Source organism: Grammomys surdaster, unplaced genomic scaffold (genome assembly GCF_004785775.1).
Source record: "Grammomys surdaster isolate TR1022 unplaced genomic scaffold, NIH_TR_1.0 192, whole genome shotgun sequence".
NCBI lineage: Eukaryota > Metazoa > Chordata > Mammalia > Rodentia > Muridae > Grammomys > Grammomys surdaster.
This window is the reverse complement of record NW_021604637.1, coordinates 2,600,149-2,617,643: the sequence shown is the minus strand read 5'-3', so window position 1 is coordinate 2,617,643 and position 17,495 is coordinate 2,600,149.

Below are 17,495 nucleotides of genomic sequence, written 5' to 3'. Positions count from 1 at the left end.
TAACTGTGTCTTCTTCGCTTACCCTTTGTGTGACTCTGGACAGGTTTCCTACTCTTCCTGAGTCTGGGTTCTCATCTGTCCAGCTGCTCTCACGGCTGCTGTCCCTTATTCTGGTGTGAAGAGGCGTGGAGCTGTGTACAAGTGTGGTAATCACCCTAGGCAGAGGCATCGTTGATGCAGATTTGGGGCTCTTCAGCTCACCAAGGGAGGCTCCCAGGTTCTCCCTGAGGCCACCCACACGGTCCTGAGCCCACAGACGACCCTTGTTGTGCATCTGGACGTGGAGGAGACTCGGAGAGAGCAAGGACCTGTCATCCCATTCATGGCGTGCAAGGCCACTAGAGAAAACGCCACCCTCAGCCGGTCATCTGCTCCCTCCGGGAATGCACCAGGAAGTGTGTTTCCTGTGAGTGGTACAGATAACTGAAGCAGAAGGACTAGCATCCCTGGATCTCTGACACCACACTCCACTGCTCGTGGCCTCTGGGGAAGATACATGATAGGCAGGGAGTCTCTTCCTTTTTCCTGATGTGAACAGCAGTTCATACTCCAAACTACCCCTAGAGGGCATCATTCCTGCTTCCTCAGGCTAGTCTGGGAAGAACAGACAGACAGAGGGACAGCTAGAGGAACTGGCCCTCAACATCTCTTTCCTCAGCTTGCTCGTACCTTTTTCTTTCCCATCACTGACTCTGTCTTTGTCTCCCTGGGGTACTTGGAGTCTGTGTCTTCCTCTCCTGATAAATTTCCCTTCAGAAGCCTCCTACACCCAGAAATTTTTCTCTCTGAAAAGACATCCATTCTCTTGGCACATGTCAAGCCCTAGCCTTTAGACCACAAAGGTGGTCTGGGGACACAGAGCCTACGCCACAGAAACTGCTAGTGAAGCAATCTGGAACGTCCATTGCCTCAGCTCTGCTAACTCTGCCCATTTTGTGGATTTGCTTCTAAGACACACTGCACAGTGTTAGCATATGCTTCTAACAGCAACCAGCCCCCTCCTCACCTCCAGCATGCCTTCCTTCTGGCCTGCAGGATCTAAGGATGGAAGTCAGGCTTTCTGCTCACGCTGTGTTTGGTGCACAAGCTCCTGTGCAGAGCTTGAGTGTAAAATGGGGGATGGAGTATTTAGGAATACAAGGATGGGGTACACAGGAGACTCTTCTCATTTTAGAAATGTCCAGACTTCTGCTGGGCTGGGTGCAAAGGTAGGATTGTTACCAAGTGAGCTTGAGGCTAGCCTGGGCTATATGAGTCAGTGAAAAAACAAATCCTCTGATCAAAGCTTTGAGCTTCTGCTACCCATCCTTTTGCTCTGCAGCATACCCCCTCCCTATAGAAGCTTTGACATCCATTATAGATTGCAACTTTTCTACCAGAACAACAGGCACGGCAGAAAGGATGGCCACTGGGCAGTGCACACACAGTTAAGCACATCAGGAGAACATGGAGGGCTGCAGACTGGCAGCACCAGCCAACCTTAGAAACAAGCGCACTGAGTTGGTGATCTGGGGAGCCTTGAACAAAGTGTATACAAGATTGAAGTCTACACAGACAGAGGGGTACAGTAGAGAGGGGTGCAGAATCGAGTGTCAGGTCACTGCTGAGGTGGGGAGATGTGTGTCACATGACATCTGTTCCTCAGCTTCTGTCCAAAAAGGGTGGTGAGATAGCCCATCCCGGAACCCTCCCCCAGAGCTTGAGACACTTAAAGTAAGCTTTGCTCAGCAACAGCATCCTACGATCACATCCCAATCCCAGTGAGAAAAAGGTCCAGCGAAATAGCTTCATCTTTTAAGAAGCTACGGTTTCCACAGCCCGAACTTGAAAAAAAACGGCACAGTAGGATGTCCTTTCCTTCCATTTCAGTTCCTAAGGTCACCCAAAGAATGCCTGCTTGTTTCCCACCCTGATTCCGCCCAGGATTCTGGGACAAGAGGTAAGCGTTTACTGAGTTCCCTACAAGGCTGTCTCAAAAGATGTATTTAGTGTCTGCTTCTTCCCTTCATGCGGTTCCATCGCTCTGACTGTCTTGGGCCTAGACAGGAGTTCTTGTTAGAAGGGATAATCTTTGAGCTGATCTCTTTCAGATGAATTTCTAAGTTAGATTTTTTTTCTTTTGCATCTAGTCCCCAAACACTTCAGACTTGCACCTGCAACTTTTCCAAATCCATCCTTTAAACTGGCTGCAAGTTAAACCACAGAAGACTTTGGTTCCTGGTTGCAACTCAGGCTGCCTTCTGCCCTACTGCTGGCTTCCGTGACTCACCTGGCCTCTCGTCATCCCTTCCTCCAACACAACCGAAGTTGAAAGCAGAACTTCACAACAGCCCCCTCCCTCAGCTCAGTCTTCACACCATGGAGAGAATAAAGCCTTGGCTGCCTCACTGTCCTCCCTCACTCCTGAGCTTGGAACGCCATCAGCAGCGACCATGCTGAGGCTGACAGACCCAACAGGTGTAGTTAGCAACATCGTTTCTTTGTGCGTGGGGACTAGAGAGCAGGATGCCACCGCCCACACTATGGTGGCAGCAGGTGCACCATCACTCAGACTCACAAACAATTCAACCGGGCTTTGAAAATGGCAACGAGCAAATAAAAGCATGGAAATAAGCCAGACTGACATTCAGCCCGAGCTCCAAAGTGACTCGAGAGTTTCTCTGAGGATAGTGACACCAAACCACATGCTAGAGGAGGAAGCCCTGTGTCCCCAGAACTGTGGCAGGGAGTGATGGGAGGGGTGCTAGCTGCCAGGTCAGAAAGAGAAAGCACAGACACGTGGGCTCCCTCAGCAGATCCTCCCTTCGGGCTGCTTTTCCCATCCATCCAGTGGCGGACAGATCCCTGTGTGTTGGTCTCAGGGCTTGCAGTAGGTCTGGTAGGAGACAGAAGTGGAAGTATTTGTAACTTACAAGGAGGGCAGCCCCACCACTCAAGGGGCTTATCAGCTGAACAAGACAGTGTTCCAGCCCACACTCCACAGCAGTGTGCATCCACTTCTGTATAGGCCAGCAAATAGAGTAGCCATCAGAAGACCCAGGACCAGTCTAGCCCTGATGTTGCACAAGCAGAGTCTGATATATTCTCCTCTCTGCCTCCCTGAGAAAAGCTAAATACCAAGTCCTACAAATTTATTAGCAGGCTGTTCTCTTTCATCACAACCCTCACCCGGGCAGGAGCCCTGACATCTCCTGCTGTCTTTAAAGGGAATATTTCCTTTATTCTTATTTATGTGGCTGTGTGTATATGCCACACATTCATATGCTAGTGCATGTTTGTGCATGTACGCACACACATGGACATGAAGGTGCCACCAAGCCCAGTAGAGGGTGTCAGATCCATTGGGGCTTGGGTTGCCGGCAGTTTTGAGTCTCTGTGGGTATTGGGAAATTAACTCCAGTCCTCTGCAAGAATAGTAGGCACTTAATCACTGAGCCATCTCTTCAGCCACACCTACCGCCTTTTTCTCCTCTTCCTGTGCAGTGAAACTTGGTCTTTCTGGATCATGCAGAATCTTTCTGCTATAGCGAGGCAGGTAGAGTGGCTAGTGTTTGGGGGACTTCAAAGGCTGCTGGTAACCAGGGGACTGGTTAATATTTATTAGCCCCCTGCAATTGTTTCAGGTGATGTGTAACTTTAATTTTTTTCAAATCCTATTTTCAATGATGGTAACTGCTTAAATCTTCCTTGTAGCTCACCACCCACCAGAGGAGGTGGGAAAGAAAGGATACGGTGGAAGTGGACCTGTTTAGGTCCTTTGGAGCAACTCCTGTCTGTGTTGTCTGGAAATCAGCAGTTCAGTTCACAGGTTAGCAGGCAGCAGCAGTTTGATCCACTCGAAACCACTTCACAGATATACCAGCAGTCCAGTTCAGTAGAGCTGGGTTAGTAACAGTGGTGACACATCCTAGCAGAGACAGCCAGGCCTCAGCCTAGGCTCGAGTCAGCAGGAGGGACCAGCAGGAACACCAGGAGAAGGTCTCAGCTGTGCCTCTCTCAGAGAAGTGAAGATCAGTGAAGACAGGAGATCCACAAGCAAAACTAGCTGTACCAGTAAAGCAAGCTTCCTCTCTGTCACTCTGTGGAGTCCTATTTATACCCTCCAAACATCACGTGTCCTCCATGTGCCTAGCCTCAGCATGTGTCTTCCATCAGCACGTGTATCCAGTCAGCCCGAGTCCTTGGAAGCAGCAACAAACTACAGCACACCAGTGTGTTTCTCTCTATGGAGTTCCAATAAAAGCAACTCAACTATGCAGTGTAAGGCAGACCAATACATGCATGTTGTCAGCAAAGAATCCTTCATCACGTGTCTTGCTTTAGCAGAACATCTTCTCTCCTGTGTCTGCTTCAGTGAAACGTTCCTCCACGAGTCTGCCTGAGCCTTTCACACCTATATCTACTTTAATGAAACATTCCTTCATGTGTTTGCTCCAGCAAAACACCATCTAACTGACTTTCCAAAGAACCCTTAAGCTTCCACTTCAATGATGCATCTACAAAGCTCTCCAGAGCCCGGGCTAAACATCCTGCCAAGACTGAAGTAAATCAAGCCTTTTCCTTCTCCTTCCTTCCTTCCTTCCTTCCTTCCTTCCTTCCTTCCTTCCTTCCTTCCTTCCTTCTTTCCTTCTTCCTTCCTTCTTTCTTTTCTTTCTTTCCTTCTTCCTTCCTTTCTCTTTTTCTTCCTTTCTTTCTTTCTCTCTCTCGTTCTTTTTTTTTTTCAGAGCTAAAGATGGAACTCAGGGCCTTGCACTTGCTAAGCAAGCACTCTACCACTGAGCTATATCCCCAACCCCTCTTCTTTCTTTCTTCCTTTCTTCCTTTCTTCCTTTCTTCCTTTCTTTCTTTCTTTCTTTCTTTCTTTCTGTCATCTGTCTGTCTGTCTGCCTTCCTTCCTTTCTTTCTTTTTCTTCCTTCCTTCCTTTCTTTCTTCAGGACTCTACCTTGTTTCATTCTCTCATTCCCCTTCTGTGAAAATGAAGATTTGGGTTTCCATTTTTAAAAACATCTATTATTTAATGTTATGTGTATGATGTTATGCCTGTATCTATATCTGTGTACCACATTCATGCCTAATGTTTAGAGGCCAGAGCGGGTACTGGATGTCCTGGAACTGGAGTTGCAGATGGCTGTGACCCATGTGGATACTGAAAATGGAACCTGAATTCTCTGGAAGAGCAGCCAGTGCTCTTAATTGTTATTTCATCTCTGCAGCCCAGCCCACCCCCTTTTCAGACAGAGTTTCATACAGCCCAGGTTAGCATAAATACAATATGTAGCTGAGGCTGCTCTTGGCCTCTGAGCCTCCCCCTTGTACCTCCCAAATACTAGAATCACAAGCCTGTACCACATGCCCAGTTTGTATCTGGCTAAAGCTCAAACCCAGGGCCTTGTGGGAGCTAGGTAAGCACACAAACTGGGCTACATGCCCAGCCCTGAGTTCCTGTCTTCCTTAAAAGCACCTTCCAAAACATAAGCCACCTCTTAGAGTGGGAGAAGCTACTGGGTTCTGCTTATCTAATCTCAGGTGAGGTCTGGAGCTTTTGGGATGATGGACAAGTGGTGGCCCAGCCCTGCACGAATGCTCTGGATAGCTGGGACTCATGGCCCCTTGAGTTATCCTGAGCAGGATAGCCATCCTGGAAGGATACCTACCTTCCCACCCCTAAACTTTCCTTCCTTCACATCTATTCTCAATGGAGGCTTCAGAGGACCTAGGAGATGAAGAAAAAGTATTCCTACCACGCCTTATACAGAGTATGTTATTTAAACTTGATCACACTTTGACAGTACCTTTGCAGATTAGAGGCTGAACCATACTTTGGAACAAGTTTTGGGAAAGATCTGTAGGTATCAGGCATGAGGTATAAGGTATAAGGGCATGAAGGTATCAGGGGTCACACACTGGACCAGAGCACAACTCCCAACTCCATAGTCACAAGCCACCTGGGTAAGTGATGCAGCTCTCTGCCTCGTGTCTCTGTGAGCTAGAGGAGGGGGCAGCTCAACAGACCTCACCAGATGCTTTTAGTTTCCGTGCAAATGTGTATGTTGGGGTGGAGTTCATACAAATAGATCATTATCATTAATTATTAAGGAATAATAAAACTGGAAAAGCTCCAACATTCCAATTTAGAATTTTAATAATTCACCAAAGAAATTCTGGTATTTTAGTAAAAAAAAAAAAAAAAAAAAAAAAAAAGCCCCAAATTGTTCCTACTTAATGAAATTTGGCAAAAATGGCCTCATTAAGTCCTGAAGTAGGAAAGGACGGTCACATATTGACAACTTTATCCATATCCCAGGAAAACTGCAATAACATAGTTAGATCACCCCAACTTAAATCAGCTCTGATTATACACACATCCCCCAAACTCTCTGTGCCAGGGACCGAACCTATATCCTCCTGTGGATCCTACAACTGTCCTCTACTGGGATGCAGGAAGAACTCATGGACAAGCCTGGGCTTGTTCAATGCTGGCAGCTCATCCGGGCCTCTGTGGCTGTCCCATGATGTCTCAGCCAGAACACATTCCAGAGAGCAATTTAGCAAAGAACAGTCCGGCTTCTGCGGTCCCTGCTGGCTGATGAGGAGCAGGTTTTGTCCCAGGGCTTTCCTTGTTTCCTTCCCTAGAGTCAATTCTGTCAGAGGAGACCTAGAGGGATTGTCCCAGCACAGAATGGGGACAGGAAAGGTGAGGTGACTCTAAAGGTTATGGGTTGGGGGTGGGAAAGTGACTTGGTTGGTAAGTGCTTTCATGCAACCATGAAGACATGTGCTTGATCCCCAGAACTCACATACAAGTTGGGCACAGTGGCGCATATGTATAATACCAGCCCTGGGGAAGAGGAGACTGGAGAGACCCCGATTCAGAAAGCAAGGTGGAAAGGGGCTGAGGAAGGTACCCAAAAGCTGCTGCCCCCCACATGCATCTACACACACATTCTAGCACACACGTACAGGGTGGGGGGAGAGATTGTAGATGTTTGCCTTGACGTTCTAATGGCCCCTTTTCCCACAAGACTTCTGTGTTACAGGATGTTTACAGGAAAGGTCCAGAACATGAGCACTGGTCTCCTGACCAAGAAAGAGGCAGGGGATCTGGGATGGCTAGTCTTGGTTGTCAACTTGACTGCATCTGGAATTAACTAAAACCCAGGTGGCTGGTACACCAGTCTTTAATCCAGATCTTCTGAGATCCATCTTTAATCTCGGCCACACCTTCTGCTGGCAGCCTGTATTAAGGACAGGGAGGAAGGAAGCTTGCTCTGTGCCTGATGGTTCTTGCCCTTGCTCTCCTGGCGAGTCCATCCCGTAACTGGCATTAGACCTACATTCCTTTAGACAGAGTCAGATCTTTGAAAAGTTGGATTTTCATCATGTTGCTATGATTAAAAAGAAAAGCAGCACAGAAAGTATGTTACATCAATGTATGAAATTGTCACAATGAAATCTATTAGTCAGTATAATTAAAATCCATTAGTCTGTGTAATTAAAATGCTGTAATAATAAAAAAGAGGATATGAAACAGGAAATTAGCTGGTGGTATCAATCTGGTTCTGAGTTTTGAAACTTTTTTAGATAATTCATCTGTTCAAGAAAATTACTCCAGCCAGCAGAAGAATTCGATTTTAGCCACTTGCCTCTGATGTTTAAGAAATAATGACTACAGTTTAGAATAAACACCCAAAGCAAAGTGAAGATTTAGATTTTTATTACTTTATTTATTATGTGTGCACCTGTATGCCTAGGGCCAGGAATGCGCCCGGGTCATGGTGCCATCATGTGTGGAGGTCAGAGTGTAGCTTCTCTCCTTCCACCATGTGGGACCTGGGGATCCAACTCGCGTCGTCAGCATGGCGGCAAGCTCCTTTACTTGCTGAGTCGTCTCTTTGGCTCAAGATAAGAATTTAAGTGTTTACTTTATGGATCGAGTAATGGGTAAGAAGAAAGTTTAATATCTCAACCATTTTAAACCTTTAAGCTTCTGTGTACCCAGCCAGTCACTTCTGATCTTTGTTAATGTAGCTTTAGGCTCAGGCAGTTTATTATGAAATAAAATTAAAAAAAAAAACTTTCAGTTCTTTTAAGTTCAGTTCAACTTGCATTGAAACGATACTGCTTCTGGGTATGGTGATACATGTTTGTAATCTCACTTGTGAGCAGTTGGGAGGCTGAAGCAGGAGGATTGTCATGAGTTCAAGGCCAGCCTGGGCTACATATTTAAGACCCAGTACCAAAAGGCAACGAGAAAATCTCACAAAGCGTTGCTTCCACACATTAAAACAAAACAGAAAACCAGCATTAATGAAGTGAGTATCGGTATCCCAGTGATGGCCTCTTGGGAATATGTAGCGTCTTTCAGAGTGGCAGAGCCCAAAGCAGGGGATGAAATCAAAAGCAAAAACAAGAGTTGAGGGAAATCTCAGCACACAAGGAAGCGCCTTGAGCCTCTTCTTCCTGCTCAGGTAGCCCTGAGCCTGCAGGAGAGATTCAGCCGTTCATCTTCTAGACTGAGTCTTAGCCTCTGCCGCCGATATTTGGTTGCTAGGTCAGTGGCCCTGTCACATGGCAGGAACCTGGCAGGTCTTTGAAGATTAGTACAAGAGCCTTCACAACGAGACCTGGGAATGGGGTCTCCCAGGGCATCCTCTGGTATAAAAGAATCCACCCAGAATGGTGACCAGGGCCTGTGAGGGTCCTCTCTCAACAAAAACTTTTCTTTGCCAGGAGCGAAGTGGCTCTCTCCCTCCACGGCTCACTATCGCCCCTGTGAGGTAGAGCTGTGAACTGCAGGAACACTCTGCGATCTTCCTCTGTGCGTGCCTGTGTCGTCATGTGTATTCATGGTCAGGTGAAAGCCAGGATCAACATCAGGTGCCTTCTATCACTCTCCACCTTATGTTTTGAGACAGGGCCCCTCACTGAACCTGGAACTCACCAATTGACTAGATCGACTGGTCAGCAAGCCCCAGGGATCCCTCCTGCCTCTCCCTCCACGGCGCTGGGATTAAAGCTGTGAGCTCTCTTATGAAGCTTTTCTTCACGTGGGTACTGGGGGCCCAACTGAGGTGTTCCTGCTTGTGTAGCAAACACTATATCAACTGAGCCATCTCCCAAGTCCTGAAACCTTTCTTCCTGCCAGATGACACAGGTACACCAGGCTCTCCTCTTCTTCCTTCAGATACAGAATGTCTAGAGACAGTCTGGCTTCAACCTCCTCAGCTACTTCTCCTGTAGCCCTCCAAGCCCCTCACACTCTCTTGCCTTAAGCCTAGCCACTCTACTTAATAAGGAAGCTGGCTTCGAGTTGAAAACTGAGCTATGTCCCAGCTGCTGGGGTCTCTACCCCTAGCTCTCCCTTCCCTACTTGCTCCTTGGCTAGCCATTCTCTGGGACTCAACAGATCCTGCTCTGAAGATGTTGATTAGGACACTAACCATTTGAATGATATGCTGACCCAGCTCTGGTCCTGGGTTGCTTCCTGTGGGTACTCAAACAACACCAGTAGTCGCTTGTGTTAGGATTGGGCAGGTGACCGTGAAAAGAAACCCAGTCTAGAACTCAGACAAGGAAAGTCTGTCCTTCCTGTGTGACCTCGGACAGACCAGATAGCTTCTGTAGCTGCATTAGTAGCTGCAGCCCCAGTACACTAGTATTTATTAAGCCCCTGTGTACCCGGCATCACGCCTTGCACATGGCGACACGCGCTCTCTTATGAGTCAGTCTTAGGCAGTGCTGGAACCTGAACTCTTGTGTCTTTCCAAAAGTCATGTGTTGGAACCACAGCCCCAGTGTGGTCTGATCCAGAGGGCTGGCCTTTGGAACTTAAGCCTTGGGGGTTCTGATCCAAGAACAGAATCAGTGCCCTTACGAAAGGGGTCTGAGGCAATGTGCTTGCCCCTGTCAGCATACAGAAGCACAGTAAAAAGGCGTCCTTACGAGGAGCTACCTTACCTGCCAGTGCCTTGATCTTGACTTCCAGCCTCTAGATGTGAGTTTCTGTTGTCTAACAGCAGCCTAGTGTGTTTTGTTATAGAAGCCTAACCAGACTAAAGCTTAGGCACCCGTGGTATAACCATCTAACAAGAGAAGAAACAAGCTTATAAGGATGTGTGAGTCACCCAAGGTCACACAGCTAGAAAATGAGAGAGCTCGGGGTCAGATTTTAGGCAATGGAACACCACAGCACAGATGAACCAGAATCCTCACATATCCAGAATTTTCAATATTAAAGGGATGATGACATCAGCAGTAAGATGATGATGATGATGATATGGTGGTGGAGGTTGGCGGTGATAATGACGATGATGACAGGGTGATCTGATAATGATAATAGATTATCTACTAAGATTCTGGGGAAATTTGCCAACTTAGTAAAAATATACACACAGTTTGGTGTCTCAGCATCATGACCCTGCTCACCCAGGAAATTGAAGAAATGCCCTTCCTCCAAGAGAAAGGGACAGGATGGCTCTCCTACAATGCCAGAGTCTTGCCTCTGTCCTCTGTCTCCATCTGTAAGTGCAGACAGAAAGCAGCCGAGGCACTGTGTTGTCCCCTCTGTCTTAAGAGGGGGAGGGGTGACCAATGGACCACATGACACGTGTTTGCACGGCCACCCTTCCTCTGGAGACCACAGAGCAGCCGGTTATGTTCCTGGGAAACAACTCCATCCAGCAGACATCTGTTACTCCGAGGCGATTTGTATGCCATAACAGTTTAAAAAACAGGGTTTCGATGCTTAAATAAGAAGAAAACAGTTTGCCTACGTTGCAAAACAGTAATACAAACTGAGCTAGAATTAGCACAAGGGAAACATTTATCTTCTATCTAATCTCCAAACAAGACTTTGGGGAATAGTGTGTAATTATGTTTATTGGCATGGGGAGGCATTCACTATATATCACTAAGGGGGAAAAAATCACTGTTTGTAAACATGAAACTAGACTTTTGGAAGGGCATTGGCTCTGCCCCTGGGCAGGGGCCAGATCCCTCTATGTGCCTTGCAGACTAAAAGGAAGCAGGGACCAAGACTGACTGTCACAGCCTTTTTCTTGAGAAACAGGACACAATTCCATTTCCGTGTGTGTGTGTGTGTGTGTGTGTGTGTGTGTGTGTGTACATGTGTACACATGTGTGTGGAAGCCAGAGAAACAGGATACATTTTCTTTTTCATGTGTATACATGTGTGAGCATGCGTGTGGAGGCCTGAGGCCAACTTTGGATATCGTTCCTCAGGTGCCATCAACCATATTTTTTCCATGGGGTCTTTCCCTGGCTTGGAATTCACCAAGTAGACTAGAATTGGCTGCCCAGTGAGCCCCAAAATTTTATTTCTTCATCTCCCCAGCATTAGATTACAAGTGTGCATTGCCACCTGGCTTTTTGGTGTGAGTTCTGGGGATTAGAGTCAGGTTCTCATACTTGCAGGGCAAACAAGCATGTGGCAAACTGAACCATCTCCTCAGCTTCCAGAGACGTGTTTTCTATCTAGAGGAGCCCGAGCTTTGCTCAAGCCAGAGGCTGGGCCAGCTTGGTGCAAGGAAAGGTCTTGAATGACCGTCTTGAAGACCTAATTCTGGTTCTGGTTCCCCTGGGTACAGCTCCAGAGACCTGTGAAGGTTTCTGCAACCCTGAAGATCAGTTCCCCACAGAGTCCAGGAGAATCATAGCTGCTGTGGTATATGATGTCCCCTGTGATGTGGGAGGAGAGTGTTGGGGTGACCCTCTGATCTCTAATCTGCACTGCTATGCCAATGGGATGGGCTATGAATGAGACCAACTGAAATTTCAGATCCAAGTCCTTTCTGCACTCATACATTCAACCCAGTCAGTGTTTCTGGAGGGTTTTCTCTGTGACCAGTGTCACACAGTGAGCTGACCAGCGCATTCATTAGGAAACAGACCTGGTCCCTGACCCTGGGGTGACAGACTGGAAAAAGTAAAAGAAAGCCAGGAGAACCCCAAAATAAGGGGGTGATTCAAGGGTACCCCAGGAGCTAGCAGGCAGCCTGAAGCTTGATTCATGGGAAGAAATGGGTCTCCAAGGTCAAGAGGCGGCTTCCCTCAGCAAAGGAGAGCGTCATGCAAAGGCTGTCAAGAGTACCATGTGGTGCCTGCTTGCAGATCTGACACAAGATCCAGGCGGCTTGGAAGGATGAGCCTGGGGGATTTCAGGAGGTTAAAGTACAAGGGAACTCTCTGGTCTGGCAGCCCCCAAGGCCTCATTTGTGTCCTGAATTTTCATTTTGAGGAGGAAGAAGAGGAAGAGGAGGATGTCGCAGAATGCTGCTGCTACATTGTATGGGAGGAGCTGAAGGGGGAGGAGTGAAGAAAATCTAGGTTGAGTAACACCTCTATTGTGTGGGCATCTTGTTAACTGAGCATTACCAAATAGCTAAAGGCGTTGGACAATCTTTAAGCGTTAGAGTCTTGTTTCTACTGGGTACCATCCACAGGATGGCCTGGGCTCAGCCAAACATGGAGACAGTGTGGTAGATTGGCGGAGCCATCTCCCACGATGGCGTCTCATGGGTGCCAAGGCTAGTGTTTCTGGCTGGCCTTTTCTAGCTGTGGCGCGTTCTGTGTGACATGACAGCAGAGCTAAGCAGAGCTGCTGCTGCTTAGATAGTCAGCCCAAGAAAACGCCGTTCTAAACTTTAACTTTAACAGGAGGAGGAGGAGGATGGGAAGGAGGAACATGAAGGAGACTTAAACAGGGTGAACACATCTGGCCAAGTTTGTGCTTCTTACAGATGCCGGGCAAAATGGGGGTTTGGGGAAGCTGGAGCAGCCACTGGTCAGGAACAAGGTTGCTCGATCAGGACTGCACCAATGGAAGCCTGATATAGCACAGAGGATCTGGAAGAGGAGCCTAGAAGACTGTCCAAGCATGGAGACCCAAGTTCAGATCTCCAACACCCACATAAATGCCAGACACTGTGACTGCACCTGTAACCTGGGGAAGCAGGAACAAAAAACTGACAAGGTCAGAAGCAGCTGAGGCAGAGTTGAATCCTGACCTCTGCACGGGCATGCACGCCTCCACACACATATGCACAAATGAACACACAAACATATATCGAAGGAGAAAACAAAAAAAAACAAAAACCGGAAATGACTCAGTGGCGTGCCACACATTGAGGCAAGGCAAGCAAGACGTGCTTGATCGCCCAGCCACCTCCATCCTTTAGCTTTGTGAGAATCTGAAAATGGCTGCCCTTCTCGTTGGCCGCAGCTTTGGGACCACCTCTCCAGTCCATCCCCCAGCACAGTTACACCTTCACGGCCCTCCTCCAGAGGCAAGAGGGACCCAGAGCTTTCCGTGAGACTTTGGACTCGAAGCCTGGGTGGGATTCCTATGAGCGATCACAGCGTCTCAAGAGTTAAGCCAGTCTCATCGTCCAAGTTTCTTTGTGTCCTTGCCAGCCATTGGCCTCTTTGCAGCGCTCACTGCCTCGTACAGAGAGACAAATGAGAACGAACGCTCTGAAAGCTATGGTAGGAGACCATGCAGCGCTTAAATGACCGTCTGCAGGCCAAACGAAAGTAAATAGTAGCGGATGTGAGTCCAGACTGTGCTCTGTGCTTGCCTAACAGTTTGCAAAGCGGATAAACAAAGTGTTCCCCGCATGGCAGAGTGGAGCCTGGGAGCTGGCTATCAATTAATCAGCTTCTAACTCTGCGACACATGACAAGATGCATGTCCATGTCCCTGACAGCACGACTGTGGGGAGACCCTTTGCTCTTCTGGAATCATCTGAGGTTGAAATGGAAAGCTCACCCCAAGAAGAGCAGAACTCACCCCCCACTATCCATCGGAAACTTTGCATCTCCACTTAACACCTCCAGTACAACCTAGCCTGTGAGTCTTGGAGCTAAATACAATTGGCCAGTCATGGTGTCCCATCAACTTTGGGGCCGGTTGCGTCACGACCTGATCAGCTGTTTCCACTCTTTTCTCCCATAGCATTCTCAGTGTACCCATTATTTGGCTCAGGATGTATGTAGTAGGTGCTCATTAAACTCCTGTGGGGTGAGAAATAAGCATGCTTGCCAAAAGACCAGCATTTACCCCAGCCCAACCTTGCAAAGGTTCTGTTCAGTGAGGGAGTGGGCCAAAAGGGAGCTGGGTCAGAGATAGGCACAGCTTCACCCCAGGTTCTGCTCCTCACAAGCATGTATTTGTAAGGATTTGCCATTCCACTTGGTGTTCTCACCCCAAATCTCTTTAGGGAGGAGACTAAGAGAAGAAAGCTCCAGTGGTTCCTGTCACCATTAGGAAGGAGTCTGCAATGGGGAAGCCAGAGCAGGAGTGTGAGATAGCTCCGGAAGGTAAAGAGTGTGAGATAGCTCCACAGGTAAGGGCCTGCAAGCCTGACACCACCTGAGTTCAATTCCTGGGACCCACATGGTGGGAGGCAGGAGCCACCTTTGGCAGACTGTCCTCTGGTCTACATATATGTGTCATCATGCATACACACACACACACACCATAATTTTAACGATAAAGAGAAGACAGACAGAACAGAAGCCTCAGGGAGGGACCCGACATGGCTTGCTCTCAGAAAGCTGGGCAGAGCAGTGGAGGGCGAGGGGAGAGGGATGAGTGACCATAAAGTCAGAGAAAACAGTCCCCGGACTGTGTTCTCTGCAGGAAACGGAGAGGAGAGTGCACACTGGGGACAAGCAGGTGACAGGCGCATGAGTGGCCTGAGACAAAGCAGCAGGGAATAGAGAGAGCCTGGGAGCCACAAGATGATGCCATTCGCCGCCTGAGGCACCGCATAGCAAGATTTTAAACAGATGCCCAGGCAAAGACAGCAGAATGTACCCACGGCCTTCAGGCTGAGTGTGGAGGTCTCTGGAGACCGTTGTCCTAAGCATGTCTTTTGATTCTACTGCTGTGATATCTGGAACCCTGGTGACCTTAGGCTGTTCCTCCCAGAGCTTGCCAGTTTCTAGGCCGTGAGCAACTGGATTGTATCCTTTGTACGCAAAGCAACCATGTTGGGGCATACCATCTACACTAAGCCACCTGTGTCATGCTCCCTCATGCTGGGCTACTGTCTACCCACCCTCATCGCCGCATGGCCAGGTACAAGATAACTGGGGACAGTCGTATCCAGGAGCCTAGTAAAAATATGCAGATTGGCCAATCCCAAACATTCTGGCCTTGCTTGTCCTACCCAAGAAATGACAACAAAGGCTCATTCCCCAACCCTCCTTGTCCTGCCTCCTGGTACAGCCATGACTGTGCACCCCTCCTCTTAGGAACTGTGAGCAAACAGATCTCTCCAACAGAAACTGTCTTCTGGCTTGTTGGCCTCGCTAGACTGTAATAAGAACTAGATCTATAGATTTCAACGGTGTGTGGATTGTCACGTTTGTTTACCCACCTGCCCCCCCCCAATATTAGCATCTAACAATCCCCAGCACACTGCTGACCTAGATTAAATACTAGTCAGTGGATGGATGGATGGATGGATGTTGGATGGATGGATGATGGGTGAGTGAATGGAGGGATGACAGGCGGGTGGGTGAGGGGTGGGTGAGTGGATAGATGCTGGATGTGTAGATGAAGAGGGGGTGGGAGGGTGGGTGAGGGGGAAATGGACTGAATAGACAAACATAACGATAAAAGTGTGAGGGGGGCTGGGTAGAAGCATCTATTTGGCTTCATGGATCCCCTACGTTTCAGTCTCATTGCAACCGCTTCTTCAGGTACAAAATTCTGTGTGTGCCTAAGTTTGGTGTAAATTCTGGTGGCCAGGAAGTAAAGAGAGCGGACGTGAGGGAGGACGCCTTCTTTTTTCTCCATACGAGCAGCCTGCTGGCCCCCTTTGGCTGTAGTCCTCTTATTCCACTTAGTGTCTTCTAAAATAGTCTCTGAACCCAGCGGTGTAAAGGGGAAAGTCAGCGTGAGACTTCCAGCTACTCCGGTGGTCTCTGCCTACGGTGGGCTTTCCGAACCGTGCTGACTGGGAACCTTGTATCCTCAGGGATGCAGAGGGTCCATCTGCACACCCCTGGCCAGCCAAGCAAAGGAGGAGCAGGAGGACCTGCATCACTAACTTTCGCTCTTTATGAGGTACTTGTCTCCTCCGCTTAGGTAACTAGATGGCTCTGGTAACAGGGCAGGGCCCTCTCGTGTCACTCTCAGTATCTCCCTTCAGTCCAAAGTCCCAGAGACAGGCAGAGAGACACCCACAGGAAGCTTGTGCCTGAGGGATGTGCGACAGCCAGGGGTTGTGGTTGCCAGCAGATGCTCAGTGGCTGCCCCATCCTCATCAGGGATAGCTCCCCAAAGGATTCCTCCTCCAGGATCAAGAGGAAAGGACAGGAAGTAGCATCAGACTAAGGAGTCCAGACAGGGCAAGCTCACCAGAGGGTCATTATCAGGGCATACTATTAATGGCTTACCAGAGATGTTGAGCCACCATAATTCCTTTGGAATTTTGTCATTTTAAATATTTATTATTTGAATATTATTTGAATGTTTATTTCCTTTCGGTTTTCATAATATTTGAACATTTATCTTTTTTAAGTTTTATTTTTTTATTTTTGGTTTTTTGAGACAGGGTTTCTCTGTGTAGCCCTGGCTGTCCTGGAACTCACTCTGTAGACCAGGCTGGCCTCGAACTCTCGAACTCAGAAATCTGCCTGCCTCTGCCTTCCAAGTGCTAGGATTAAAGGCGTGCGCCACTACCACCCGGCTCTTTTTTAAGTTTTTAAAAGAAGCTTTCATTTATTTTTTGATATATGCATTACAGGAAACATATCTTTTTTTAAAAGATTTATTTTTATTTTATACGTATGAGGGCTCTGCCTACTTTGATATGTGTTCTATGAGCCTGCAGTTCCCAAAGAGACCAGAAGAGGGCATTAGATCCCTTGCAACTGGAATTATAAACACTCGTGAGCTGCCTTATGGATGTTGGGAATGGAACCCAGGTCCTTTGGGAAAGCAGCAAATGTTTTAAACCACTGAGCTATCTCTCTTGATTGTTTTGTGAAACAGGTTCTCACTATGTATCCATGGCTAGCCTCAACTTTATATGTAGACCAGGCTGGCCTTGAACTCATCAAGATCCACCTACCTTTGCCTCCTAAGAGCTGGGATTACAACATGCCTGGTCATCATAATTTTAAAATGTACCTCACCTTGTCTCTCAAGTGTCCTGATTTAAGTGATAAGTCACATAGTTACCTCAACAGCAGGAGATTTTGCAGATGATAGAGCTCGAGTCGGGGGCTAATAAGCAAGGGAGGCTTGTGGTTTTATTGGTAAAAATGAGACCTAGCAAGCACGCTGGATGGCAGTTGTGCTAAGCCCTGCCAGTGGTGTGGACACTAGGGAGCTGACTGATCTGGGACCTTAATAGGATCCACTGTAAAAGAGGAGTGACTTAGGGTGGCTGGAACCCACTGGTTACTCTCAGTCTCTACCCAGCTCCATCAGGCTTCTTTATATGTAGACCAGGCTAGCCTT